We start from the raw sequence: 15,543 nt of genomic DNA on the forward strand, positions 1-15,543 counted from the left end.
AGTGGTAAAGGTTGCCGACCCCTGCTTTAGACATTTCAGATGCCTGGTTAGTGTCTTCACCGTCTCTCTCCTTATCAGTGTTGAGAGGGGGGAGATGGGGGCTTTCTTTGTGTGCAAGAAGTTGGCTTTTCCGTTTGAATGTCAGATCAACTAGAGTAGCCGATATGAAGGTATTGGTTAAACTGATCTCCTAAAGCTTTAGTAAAACTTGAAAATATTCCAATTCTGTCTTGATGGTCCTTCTTACTCAGCATATATGTCATTAAAAGAACTTGGGATTGACCAGCAACTTAGATTCCCTGGGAGGAAGAACTGGTCTGATGCAACATTACTCACACACACATCTATATAAGTTAGTTAGGTTTTTTTTTCAATTATTTTCTCCACTATTGAAGATAGATTTTTTTTGTTCTTTGATAACTGTTTGTTAAAGCAATAACAGATGCAATACCTACAAATCAAAAAACAAATGTTTAAATCAGATTGATGTAAAAAAAAAAAAAAGTAAGAGAAAAGTACACACATCATATAAAAATGTGTATTAGAGCAACGATAAAAAAACTAAGAATGAAGTCATAAAATTACACGTTTCAATCACTTTATCAAACAAACAAACACAAAGATATTGTTTTAAGTGTTCCAGAATAAATTTGTATCAAAACTAATATACTTTTTTTTAAAGTATAAAGTCATAATATGGGTTAATGGTATCCATTTTCTGTAAATACGTAATCGTAACAGTAGAGGGAACAATATATATTTCACAATAATCCATCCATCTTCTTACGCTCATTCGAGGTTGGGTCGCGGGGGCAGCAGCCTAAGCAGAAAAGAACAGACTTCCCTCTCCCCGGCCACTTCATCCAGCTCCTCATGGGGGATACACTACTTTATATTAGAAATGGCAAGTAATAAGTAAAGTTCCTTGGGTGAATAATGTCAACTCACTACACCGGTATGTTTTAGTGCTTTCATGGTGAGTTTACTGACAGATATAAGTGAGAACTTTACACTACTTTATATTTGAAATGGCAACAGTGGAGGATGAATGTCACATAACAAGAAGATAGAGAAAAAGAAGAAGCTTATCGACTACGGTGTCGGCACGGACATTTTCAGGACTTATGCAGATCCCAAATACTGTACACATCAGCAGGTACCAGAAGGTAAGAAAGTTGGTTTTGCATAATATTGCGAAACAAAACACCAGATAATATGTCTTACCTTATACACACAGCATAATAATACTCCTATGTTGAAGCACAGTACAATCCATCAAGTGGTGTGGCTTCATAGCTTACCAAAGTCGCACTAAAACATTTTGATCGATTTTTGAGCGCCGTGTGTAATGTTCTATATTCTCAATGGAACGTATAAAATGTTGGTGTTGTTTACTTGAGTCATATTGCAGTCTACACGTATCTCTTATGTGTGACTGCCATCTACTGGTCACACTTATCACTTCACCATGTACCAAATAAAATAGCTTTGAGGTCGGTAAGCACAACCAAAATGATTCCGTACATTAGGCGCGCCGGGTTATAAGGCGCACTGTCGACTTTTGAGAAAATTAAAGGATTTGAAGTGCGCCTTATAGTCTGGAAAATAGGGTAAGTCATCCTAGTTTGTCTGTGTATGTTACGGCTCAGACTCCTGCCGCCGCCTCTCATCCATCTGTGCGCTCCAGTGAGAGCCCTGCGGGCCACGCCCACAGGCGTGCCCTCTCCGCTGCGGGCGCGCCTCCGCACGGCTGCAGGAGATCTGCAATCCGCGCACCTGCCTGTGATGAGCGAGCTGCCTTCTTAAGCCTGCACAACCTGCCATCCCTCGCCGGAACATAATCTTCCGTTGATGTCCCGTAAGCGATCGTCCTGCTCTATGCAAACCTTGCTTCGCTCTCTGTGTTTTCCACCGTCGTGTTTGTACGGTCTCACGTTTTCCCCTGTCGTCCTTCCTGCAGTCTGCCTTTGTTCCACGTGTCAAGCTGACATTCCTCGTTTCTCCCCCTGCTTCCCGGACTGCCTCTTGGATCTCGACCTCCCGCTTGGACACGGACCATCTCTGCCTAGCCCTTTGGATTTGTCTGCTTCCTCACTCATCATTACGGTACCACACAGCAATTCATTTCTACACATAGTTTTACACCATACACACTCTTGGATTTTGTCACACACCATTTCCTTAGTTTAAGTATATTTAATATTGTGTTTTATTATATACATTGTGTATATATATATATGTATAATAAAAATCATAGAGCAATATTGCCCCCTAGTGGTATTGTGCTGTCACAACTCCCTCCTCCAACCATAACAGTGGAGCCAATACAGAGAAACTCCAGATAAAGGTGGTTCATATTAATATCTCACCCTGTGACATGAAGAGCCAGACTGCTGTTGTTCCGGAGGATTCTTCAGCTCACCTTCTGTTAGGTCATCCTGTGGCATTCCTGGCCCCCTGCTGCCTTCCTGTCTGGCAGACCTCTGGTTGCCAGGTTGGGTCCGGCTGGTTCTGAACCCGAGCACAGCTGCTGTCAGACCAGGTGGCCGCTAACTGGCGGTCTGTCAGATGAGTCCTCGGCTCGCTGGCTTGGTGCCTTCTTGCCGCATGGAAAGGAAAGCATAACTTCTAACCTTGAGAGAAATGAACACGACATTGATTGCTCTCTTGAGTGGGACTTCATGATTTTGGCCAAACATTAACTCAAAACACTCGTATCACATATTGGAATGTATTGAAATCAATTAAATGTGTTCTTGGCCCTCTCAAAACAGCACCATTTTAACATGTAACATGCCTTATTATTATTACAGTGCAATGCATGGTGGTGTTAATAAAGTATTATTACAGTGCAATGCATGGTGGTGTTAATAAAGTATTATTACAGTGCAATGCATGGTGGTGTTAATAAAGTATTATTACAGTGCAATGCATGGTGGTGTTAAGTATTATTACACTACAATGCATGGTGGTGTTCAGTATTATTACAGTGCAATGCATGATGGTGTTCAGTATTATTACAGTGCAATGCATGGTGGTGTTAATAAAGTATTATTACAGTGCAATGCATGATGGTGTTAATAAAGTATTATTACAGTGCAATGCATGGTGGTGTTAATAAAGTATTATTACAGTGCAATGCATGGTGGTGTTAATAAAGTATTATTACAGTGCAATGCATGGTGGTGTTAATAAAGTATTAATACAGTGCAATGCATGGTGGTGTTAATAAAGTATTATTAGAGTGCAATGCATGGTGGTGTTAATAAAGTATTATTACAGTGCAATGCATGGTGGTGTTAATAAAGTATTATTACAGTGCAATGCATGGTGGTGTTAAGTATTATTACAGTGCAATGCATGGTGGTGTTCGGTATTATTACATGGTGTTAATAAAGTATTATTACAGTGCAATGCATGGTGGTGTTAATAAAGTATTATTACAGTGCAATGCATGGTGGTGTTAATAAAGTATTATTACAGTGCAATACACGGTGGTGTTAATAAAGTATTATTACAGTGCAATGCATGGTGGTGTTCAGTATTATTACATGGTGTTAATGGTGTTAATAAAGTATTATTACAGTGCAATGCATGGTGGTGTTAATAAAGTATTATTACAGTGCAATGCATGGTGGTGTTAATAAAGTATTATTACAGTGCAATGCATGGTGGTGTTAATAAAGTATTATTACAGTGCAATGCATGGTGGTGTTCAGTATTATTACAGTGCAATGCATGGTGGTGTTAATAAAGTATTATTACAATGCAATGCATGGTGGTGTTAATAAAGTATTATTACAGTGCAATGCATGGTGGTGTTCAGTATTATTACATGGTGTTAATGGTGTTAATAAAGTATTATTACAGTGCAATGCATGGTGGTGTTATAAAAGTATCATTACGGTGCAAACACGGAGGCTAAAAGGCATTTTAAACACTGTCCATTTCAAGACCACCATGACAAATGTAACATGTTTTTATTTTTAGGGCGGTCGCCTGTCTTTCTCAGGGTGGATGGCGGATGAGTGAACAGGGCCGTAACTAGGATCTGACGAGTACCGAGGTCAAAAAGTGGTGGTCAAAGAGAAACTTTGGAAGGCTGAAATCTTCCCAGTGGACTATTACAAAATCATCCTGATTGTCAAAGACGTTAGATAATATAACGTGATAGTTCTACCTCGATGAATGATTTTATTATTCATATATAATAATATATATTACACAATTTTAAAACATAAATTCAAAGACCGTACCAACATTTTTACCGCGGCCAGGTTTCGAATCCAAGACTTTGTGCTTTGTAAAGCAAGTACCGAAGAGTATTCATATTCTAATCAGTAACTCAGCATGAGGAATAACTGTGGCTTTGTTGAACACTCTGGAAGTTTCAGAGTGATAAGCGGGAAGTGGCTTCATGTAGTCACCGCTAGCGTTAGCACTAAGTAGCAGTGTGAGCCCATCCTTCATCGGCTTGTGTCCCGGTAGTGCCTTCTCCTTCGCTGTAATAAAGATCCGCTGTGGGATATTTTTGGGTCTCATCACAATTAAAGGCTTGCTACGGCACAAGGGCCCCTTGGCTGATTAAATCCTTGGACTAGAACGCTGGCTCAAAGTGGTAGTCAAACAACCCCAAGCTATAGAGCAAGACTGGGAGAGTTTGGACACATTTAAAGCATTTCTGATCACACAAAGTGATCTCTAAGACAAGCTGACACAGCTCTGACCGGCGAAAGGTAGGACAGTTGTGGAAATAAACACGCCAGAATCTGAATGAAGTGTTCGTACACAGAGGCTTATTTAACGCCATTTAGAGGTGCGTAAACCGACAATTTTGCAAAGAGAGGCATTTGTGAATCGGGGTTCCACTGCATGTTGTTACACGTTGCTGTTCCTGCGTCGTCTACACAGAAAAAAGATAAACAGATCAATTAGGTTAGCAAAAATGACGCTAATTGGCCAAAATGAGCGGGGAAGTTGCAGGATTTGGACAAAGTGGCAAGGCGGCGCATAATTCGCAGTAATTGGTTTGTCACGTTTGGGTCGCATCTTTAAGCGGGGTCGTTCTCCCAGGAATGCAGACGGACCACTCCGGACAAAGCGTTCAGGTAAAAACATGATTTATTCACAAAAAATAACGCAAAATACACTACCGTTCAAAAGTTTGGGGTCACCCAAACAATTTAGTGGAATAGCCTTCATTTCTAAGAACAAGAATAGACTGTCGAGTTTCAGATGAAAGTTCTCTTTTTCTGGCCATTTTGAGCGTTTAATTGACCCCACAAGTGTGATGCTCCAGAAACTCAATCTGCTCAAAGGAAGGTCAGTTTCGTAGCTTCTGTAACGAGCTACAGTGTTTTCAGATGTGTGAACATGATTGCACAAGGGTTTTCTAATCATCAATTAGCCTTCTGAGCCAATGAGCAAACACATTGTACCATTAGAACACTGGAGTGATAGTTGCTGGAAATGGGCCTCTATACACCTATGTAGATATTGCACCAAAAAGCAGACATTTGCAGCTAGAATAGTCATTTACCACATTAGCAATGTATAGAGTGTGTTTCTTTAAAGTTAAGACTAGTTTGAAGTTATCTTCATTGAAAATAAGGACATTTCAATGTGACCCCAAACTTTTGAACGGTAGTGTACCAAAAAACAGAAAACAAGCAAAAGGAAAAAAGTGCCGATCGCGCTGGATGCTTAACTAACACTTTGCATAAACTATGGACGAGAAAAACTTACTAACTTTGGCATGAACAAACAAGACTTATGTAGCAAGGCATGAAGCAAACAACTAGAGACAAGGCAAAACTCACGTAACAGGTGCTTGTAGCAAATAATGACGCCAGGCTGACTGACCGGCAAAGGCAGGTTTAAAGGCCTACTGAAATGAATTTTTTTTATTCAAACGGGGATAGCAGATCCATTCTATGTGTCATACTTGATCATTTCGCGATATTGCCATATTTTTGCTGAAAGGATTTAGTAGAGAACAACAACAATAAAGTTCGCAACTTTTGGTCGCTGATAAAAAAAGCCTTGCCTGTACCGGAAGTAGCGTGACGTCACAGGAGCTAGTATTCCTCACAATTCCCCGTTGTTTACAATTCAGCGAGAGAGATTCGGACCGAGAAAGCGACGATTACCCCATTAATTTGAGCGAGGATGAAAGATTTGTGGATGAGGAAAGTGAGAGTGAAGGACTAGAGTGCAGTGCAGGACGTATCTTTTTTCGCTCTGACCGTAACTTAGGTACAAGCTGGCTCATTGGATTCCACACTTTCTCCTTTTTCTATTGTGGATCATGGATTTGTATTTCAAACCACCTGGGATACTATATCCTCTTGAAAATGAGAGTCGAGAACGCGAAATGGACATTCACAGTGACTTTTATCTCCACCACAATACATCGGTGAAGCACTTTAGCTTCGGAGCTAACGTGATAGCATCGTGCTTAACTGCGGATAGAAACAGAAGAAACATGCCCCTGACTGGAAGGATAGACAGAAGATCAACAATACTACTATTACTTCTACTATCAGGAGATACCGAACCAAACCCTGGACAGTTAATGCTGTCCAGCCTGGCGAAGCCTAGCAATGCTGTTGCTAACGACGCCATTGAAGCTAACTTAGCTACGGGACCTCACAGAGCTATGCTAAAAACATTAGCTCTCCACCTACGCCAGCCAGCCCTCATCTGCTCATCAACACCCGTGCTCACCTGCGTTCCAGCAATCGACGGCGCGACGAAGGACTTCACCCGATCATCGGTGCGGTCGGCGGCTAGCGTCGGATAGCGTGTCTGCTATCCAACTCAAAGTCCTCCTGGTTGTGTTGCTGCAGCCTGCCGCTAATACACCGATCCCAGCTACAACTTTCTTCTTTGCAGTCTTCATTGATCATTAAACAAATTGCAAAAGATTCACCAACACAGATGTCCAGAATACTGTGGAATTTTTCGATGAAAACAGAGCTTTTTGTATTGGATACAATGTGTCCGAATACTTCCGTTCAATCCGTGACGTCACGCGCATACGTCATCATACCGAGACGTTTTCAGCCGGATATTTCCCGGGAAATTTAAAATGTCACTTTATAAGTTAACTCGTCCGTATTGGCATGTGTTGCAATGTTAAGATTTCATCATTGATATATAAACTATCAGACTGCGTGGTCGCTAGTAGTGACTTTCAGTAGGTCTTTAAATAATGCCTCTGATTAGTGCTCGGGTAACAGGTGAGCGGCCGAACACTAATCAGAGGCAGGTGAACATAATGAGCAACCATGGCAACCAAAACAAACCCAGGAGGTGCACAAACAGGAACTAAAGGAGTCCAAAACTAACAGAAAACACAAAAACATGATCCGGACCAAGGATCATGTCATGGTTGAATTTGCATGAATTGGCATGTTTGCGACGTAGAAAATTCCAGCAGGGACTGGATGAAGAAGGCTAACATTAAGCTTCTGGAACGACCTTCCCAAAGCCCCGACCTGCCAAAAACTGATTTAAATCCTCCTTTGCCACAAGCTAGAAATAAACCTTTAGTTGAGGTGAAACTTGCTAAGGAACATAGAGAGGAAATGACGTGGTTTTGAATCACACTGTATGAAATATGAAATGCACACTAAGATAGAACGTGTTACCTACTCAAACTGGTGGGGTTCTATGTTCCCTGCCCCCACTGCACTGTGCCAAGTACTCGCAAGAACAAGCTCCACGCAGGCACCGCCATCGGTTTTCAATAAATCTGAGCCGTACACAAAACCGCGACATCCCTCGCTTGTGGGTAGTAAAAAGGTCAAAGCCTTTTGCTTAACACGCCCACGGAGAGCCAAACTAAATTTACATTTGGGAATTAAAAGAGTAATCAGTTTTTCCTTGTGAAATTGTGTTTCATCCGGTCCCTGGCTAGAGTAGCTATGATAAATCAGGTTCTACGAGTCAATAAAAGGCAAAAGGCAGCCGGGAGATAACATCCACTCACAGCGGGGGGGCGCAGGTTAACAAGTGTTTGCTCAACGGCTCTTCAGCAAACAGGATTAAAGAGCGTTTGTTGTTGGATGTTTTGCAACGCCCCAGAGACTCGGAGGAAGATTCTAAAAGGCATTCCATCTTTCTCTATCTTGATCTGACCATAGTCAGATTTATCTCTGCTACTTGTGTTAAAAACAAGTAAATGTCACGTGTTGTTTTGTAAAAATGTCCAACATATTTCTTACTAGAAACCATTTCTCTGTCTCAGTAAGCATTTGATGTCCTTGTATTCTGTTTATCATGTGAACATGAATAAGTATTATGATTTCAAGACCTCTGTATGTTTCTTTATAAAGATAACAAAGAACATTTGAAAATAAAACGCTTCCATACATAAAAATACAGAGCTTCTTTAGCCAGAAAGGGAACAAGAACTATTAATATAGATTGGAGGGGAAATGTACTTTTTGTTGTAGAACATAGATGAGATGGACAAGCCAAGTCTGCAAATGTAAAGAGTTGAAGTTGAAATCAATAATACTGGAACTAACAATAATTAGATGGTATATACTATGGATTCCCAATACAACTTTTTTTACTTCCGATACGATACAGATATTGCAGCTTTTAGTATTGGCCGATACCAATGTCAATCTGTTGGCTTATTTCCAATTATTAGTGCAGTCAAAACCGCCCACGTAGCATAAACTAATGCAAGTGAATTGAACACATTTTGTAACAAATGTGTGTTTTATCTTTAACAATGTGTGTTTCACCTGCTACCTGTCTTACCTGTGGAGTTATGATTCCAAGACCTCTGTTTCCATCCATCCATTTTCTACCGCTTGTCCCTTTTGTTTTTTTATAAAGATAACAAAGAACATTTGAAGAAAACGCTTCCATACATAAAAATACAGAGCTTCTTTAGCCTTTAGGACAGAAAGAGAAGAAAGGGAACAAGAACTATTATTGTAGATTGGAGGGGAAATGTACTTTTTGTTGTAGAACATAGATGAGATAGACTAAGCCAAGTCTGCAAATGTAAATAGTTCAAGATGAAATCAATAACACTGAAACTAACAAAAATTAGATGGTAAATATTAGAGTTTCCGAAGACAACTTTTTTACTTCTGATACGGTACCGATATTGCAGCTTTTAGTATTGGCTGATACCAATATTGATCCGTTGGCTTATTTCCAATTATTAGCGCAGTCAAAACCGCCCACGTAGCATAAACTAATGCAAGTGAATTGAACACATTTAGTAACAAATGTGTGTTTTATCTTTAACAATGTGTGTTTTACCTGCTACCTGTCTTACCTGTGGAGTTCCAAGACCTCTGTTTCCATCCATCCATTTTCTACCTCTTGTACCTTTTGTTTTTTATAAAGATAACAAAGAACATTTGAAGAAAACGCTTCCATACATAAAAATACAGAGCTTCTTTAGCCTTTAGGACAGAAAGAGAAGAAAGGGAACAAGAACTATTATTGTAGATTGGAGGGGAAATGTACTTTTAGCCAAGTCTGCAAATGTAAAGAGTTCAAGATTAAATCAATAACACTGAAACTAACAATAATTAGATGGTAAATATTAGTGTTTCCCAATAGAACTTGTTTTACTTCCGATACGGTACCAATATTGCAGCTTTTAGTATTGGCTGATACTAATATCAATCTGTTGGCTTATTTCCAATTACTAGTGCAGTCAAAACCGCCCACGTAGCATCAACTAATGCAAGTAAGTTGAACACATTTTGTAACAAATGTGTGTTTTATCTTTAACAATGTGTGTTTTACCTGATACCTGTCTTATCTGTGGAGTTATGATTCCAAGACCTCTGTTTCCATCCATCCATTTTCTACCGCTTGTCCCTTTTGTTTTTTATAAAGATAACAAAGAACATTTGAAGAAAACGCTTCCATACATAAAAATACAGAGCTTCTTTAGCCTTCAGGACAGAAAGAGAAGAAAGGGAACAAGAACTATTATTGTAGATTGGAGGGGAAATGTACTTTTAGCCAAGTCTGCAAATGTAAAGAGTTCAAGATGAAATCAATAACACTGAAACTAACAATAATTAGATGGTAAATATTAGGGTTTCCCATTAGAACTTGTTTTACTTCCGATACAGTACCGATATTGCAGCTTTTAGTATTGGCTGATACTAATATCAATCTGTTGGCTTATTTCCAATTATTAGCGCAGTCAAAACCGCCCACGTAGCATAAAGTAATGCAAGTAAGTTGAACACATTTTGTAACAAATGTGTGTTTTATCTTTAACAATGTGTGTTTTACCTGATACCTGTCTTACCTGTGGAGTTATGATTTCAAGACCTCTGTATGGTTTTTATAAAGATAACAAAGAACATTTGAAAAGAAAACGCTTCCATACATAAAAATACAGAGCTTCTTTAGCCTTTAGGACAGAAAGAGAAGAAAGGGAACAAGAACTATTATTGTAGATTGGAGGGGAAATGTACTTTTTGTTGTAGAACATAGATGAGATAGACTAAGCCAAGTCTGCAAATGTAAATAGTTCAAGATTAAATCAATAATACTGAAACTAACAATAATTAGATGGTAAATATTAGGGTTTCCCAATATAACTTGTTTTACTTCCGATACGGTACCAATATTGCAGCTTTTAGTATTGGCTGATACTAATATCAATCTGTTGGCTTATTTCCAATTATTAGTGCAGTCAAAACCGCCCACGTAGCATAAACTAATGCAAGTGAATTGAACACATTTTGTAACAAATGTGTGTTTTATCTTTAACAATGTGTGTTTTACCTGATACCTGTCTTATCTGTGGAGTTATGATTTCAAGACCTCTGTATGGTTTTTATAAAGATAACAAAGAACATTTGAAAAGATAACGCTTCCATACATAAAAATACAGAGCTTCTTTAGCCTTCAGGACAGAAAAAGAAGAAAGGGAACAAGAACTATTATTGTAGATTGGAGGGGAAATGTACTTTTTGTTGTAGAACATAGATGAGATAGACTAAGCCAAGTCTGCAAATGTAAAGAGTTCAACATGAAATCAATAATACTGGAACTAACAATAATTAGATGGTATATACTATGGATTCCCAATACAACTTTTTTTTACTTCCGATACGATACCGATATTGCAGCTTTTAGTATTGGCTGATACCAATATCAATTTGTTGGCTTATTTCCAATTATTAGCGCAGTCAAAACCGCCCACGTAGCATAAACTAATGCAAGTGAATTGAACATATTTTGTAACAAATGTGTGTTTTATCTTTAACAATGTGTGTTTTACCTGCTACCTGTCTTATCTGTGGAGTTTTATTATTTACTGATTGTTGTATTTGACTAAATAAAGCGTTATTATATTTCAACCTAATCCTATATGTAGGGCAGGTTAGATGTAATATATAGAATTGTAAATTGTTCTTTGAGTGCAACAATAAACTTATATTCAGTGTATTTTCTGTTCAAATGAAGCCAATAATGACATTTTTTGTGGTCCACTTTGTTTTGAGAAGTATCGCGATACAATTTGGTACCGGTACCAAAATATTGGTATCGGGACGACCCTGATGTCAGCACAAATCAAACATACTTGTATTACTTATTTGGAAGTCAGGGTCTCTGCAGGTTTCAACAAGTCAAATTAAAGACTAATTAGGACAAGAATGAATACAATGTAAGACCTACAGTAGTTTCTGGACCATAGGGTGCACCGGATTATAAGGCGCATTAAAGGAGTCATATTATTATGATTTTTTTCTAAATGTAAAAGACTTGCTTGTGGTCTACATAACATGTAATGGTGGTTCTTTGCTCAAAATGTTGCATAGATGATGTTTTACACATCATCTTCAAGTCGCTTTCTGACAGTCGCTTCAGGATGCGCCGTTTTGTGGGCGGTCTTATTTATTATTTACGTGCCTCACCTTCGACAGCGTCTTCTCCCTGTCATCTTTGTTGTAGCGGTGTAGCGTGCAAGGACGGGAGTGGAAGAAGTGTCAAAAGATGGCGCTAACTGTTTTAATGACATTCACACTTTACTTCAATCAATAACGGAGCAGCATCTCCGCATCCGTGGCTCACTAGTGCAACAACAACGCCCGAAATGTGTCCCGTGAAAAAACTCTCTAATAACTAAAGTTCCTTGGGTGAATAATGTAAACTCACTACACCGGTATGTTTTAGCGCTTTCATGGCGAGTTTACTGACAGATATAAGTAAGAACTTTACACTACTTTATATTATTATATTATGAATGTCACATAACAAGACTATAGAGAAAAAGAAGAAGCTTATCGACAACAAAATCAGCATGGACTACAAAGGCGGATATGTGCAAATTTTCCGGACTTATGCAGATCCCAAATACAGATCAGCAGGTACCAGAAGGTAAGAAAAGTTGCTTTTGCATAATATTGCGAAACAAAACGCCAGATAATATGTCTTCTAATGGGTGCCAATTTGCGGTCCTTATACACACACCATAATAATACTTGTATCTCTGACTACGGTAGCTGTAATGCGCCGACAATCCATCAAGCGGTGCGGCTTCAAAGTCCTACTAAAACATTTTGACAGATTTTTGAGCGCCGTGTGTAATGTTTTATATTTTCAATGTAACATTTAAAGTCTTGGTGTTGTTTACTGGCGTCATCTTGCAGTCTACACGTATCTCTTATGTGTGACTGCCATCTACTGGTCACACTTATCATTACACCATGTGCCAAATTAAATTGCTTCGAGGTCGGTAAGCGCAACCAGAATTATTCCGTACATTAGGCGCACCAAGTTATAAGGCACACTGTCGATTTTTGAGAAAATGAAAGGATCTTAAGTGCGCATTATAGTCTGAAAAATACCGGTATTTCACATTCATACTGGCAACATAGTACAAAAGCATGAAAAAAACGGTAAAAAATTGTACATAACTGAGAGGTGAGCTTTGATGACGTCTGTGCTGAGTGAAAAGTTCATCAATATCACAAGTATCGATATATAGTATCTCCCTTGTACGAGATAAAGTGCTGGATATTAAAATTGGTTGCTAAAATGTGATGAGTCTAATTATTCAACTTTATGACAAATCTGTGCTTCCTTTAATATCTTGTGCAATCAATTTAGGGATATTTCCCTTCATTTTCTCTTCTTCCAGCTCCACTTGTTGTTTATTATACATCCTTCTAGAAAAATAGGCACCACACACATTATTACCGGGGGAACGTGTATATGATTTAATTAAAATAATGATGCATGACCGTTCATCTGTTGCTACTTTGCATGATCCATATGTCATTTTCAAACTGTAATATGAAGTTTTGCTTGGAGTAATTTGAGTGATTTCCCCGTGGAAACGTTCAGTATTAAAACAATCAGTGTGTATTCATATTCATTATTTTGGCTTGACACAGCTCCAGGACCCCACTGTGAATGTGTTGGTTTTTTTTAAGCTTTATTGGCAGTCTGCATGTTGGCTGGAATTAAAGAGAAGCTTCCGTGGAGAGTGGCGCCATGTCTGGCATTAAAACGACACCTTCATGCAGATGGTGCACATGCATGGCAGGGATCTGCTCTCATTGATTGGCCCAGGTATTGTGTGACAGGTTTTTAGTCACATTGGTGATTAGCTTTGATGTTTTGCTCATGAGAGCCTCAATCAGCGTCAAATAAAACTGTTTACATCAGGGGTGGGCAATTAATTTTTACCGGGGGCTGCATGAGCAACCCGAGCACTGCTGGAGGGCCACATCGACAATATTTCATTGAAATTTTGCTCAATATTATTTTTGATATACCGTAGGATAAATAATAATAATAATAATAATAATTAATAATAATAATTTCATTTAACCTAACTTAACTTTATACAAAAGCAGATTGCTTTTGATGGTTTTATTTTTAACACTGTCTTACACAACACTTCCTGATGTATAATACAATGCAAAAATGTCCATTTCTGCACCGGGTTAATTTCTGTCACTTTATTCTGCATCCTCTTTAAAAGTCCAACATTTTTCCCCGTCAGATTTGGCCAACCATCTGTTGTCACACGTGCCAGCTTGTCCCATTTCAGTCCTTACATGTCCAAACACGCATTTACCTATGTGAACGAGTCATTACCTGTGGTTGTCTCTTTAATTGACTGCATGGCTGCCAGCTCCTCCGTGATTTGAAAGTCTGCAGTTATCCCACGTAAGAAGATGAGCAGCTGGGGCGGTGCCACGTACATCGCAGCTCTCATCCAAAGCCAGCGAAAAACAGTCAAAGTCGGTCGTTCTGTTCTTCAGCTGAAGCTCCAAGTTTCCAGCGATGGTCTCAACCCGCCTCGTTACAGTGCGTCGGGAGAGTGACACGTTCTCAAATGCGCCCCTCTTCTCCGGGCATGTCAGCGCAACAGAGTCTAATAAGCACTCCTTAATAAACTCTCCGTCGGAAAACGCCTTACTTTTTCTGGCGATTTTGTGAGAAACGACGAAACTTGACCTGACGGCTGCATCTCTGGGGGTGTGAAATATGGCAAAAAGTCCTTGTTGGGTTTGCAGTTTTACCATCGACGCATCAGCCTCCCTTGCATGCGCTTCATCAGACAGATTCCGATATTTTTCCTCATGCTTCGTCGTGTAGTGGCGATTCAAATGAGATTCTTTAAACACAGCAACCTGTGTACCACAAATTAAGCACACGGCTTTACCTTTAATTTCTGTAAAGAAATACTTGGCAGTCCATGTCTTGTTGGAAACACGCCATTCCTCATCCACTTTTCTTTTTTTTAGCGTGAGCTGACATCATCTGTGGTAACCGGACATCACTTGTCGCTGTGCACCTTCACTCACAGGTTACGCCCGGACATACGCCCATAAATAACACTTTTCAAAATAAAAGCAGCCCCGTTGTATTGCACGCACGACATAGATACTTTTTTAAATGTATTTTGTAATTTATGATTGGCCTCACGCGGGCCGGACAGGGCCGCACAAAGGGCCGGATGTGGCCCGCGGGCCGTAGAACGCCCAGGTCTGCTTCATACCAACAACTGTTATAACAAGCCATGTAAACCAACTGCAATTGGTTTTTTTTATAGCCTTAGTTTGCATTCATCTCCACATGGACTTCAGGATAACTGCATACATATTTTCCACAGCTAAAACATGTTCTGATCATAAACAACAGTCCAGTAAATATATTTTAATGTTGCACTCACAAAATGTGCGTGTCCTCTGAGGCGAGAGCCGAGAAGGAAGTCAAACGGAATTGGCGACAGAGCGTGATCACATGCTACTTGAATGAGTCGGCCGTAAGAAAGTAACACATTTACGCCGTACTAATCTGGCAGATTAAGGCACGTTTGGCATGGCTCGCTGTTTTGGGAGAACAATCCTCGGCTGTGTGAGGAGAGAGCCAAGGAGGCGAGGATTCAACACAGCAGACAAACTAAAGACTTTCACACTGTTATGTATCTTCTACACACAAACAAGGAGTCTCAAAGGAGTGATGGGATGGATGTGGAGAGGATCCACCACCAGCCTGAAGGGCTAAATAAATATTGACTCGAAT

This window comes from Entelurus aequoreus, linkage group LG21 (genome assembly GCF_033978785.1).
Source record: "Entelurus aequoreus isolate RoL-2023_Sb linkage group LG21, RoL_Eaeq_v1.1, whole genome shotgun sequence".
NCBI lineage: Eukaryota > Metazoa > Chordata > Actinopteri > Syngnathiformes > Syngnathidae > Entelurus > Entelurus aequoreus.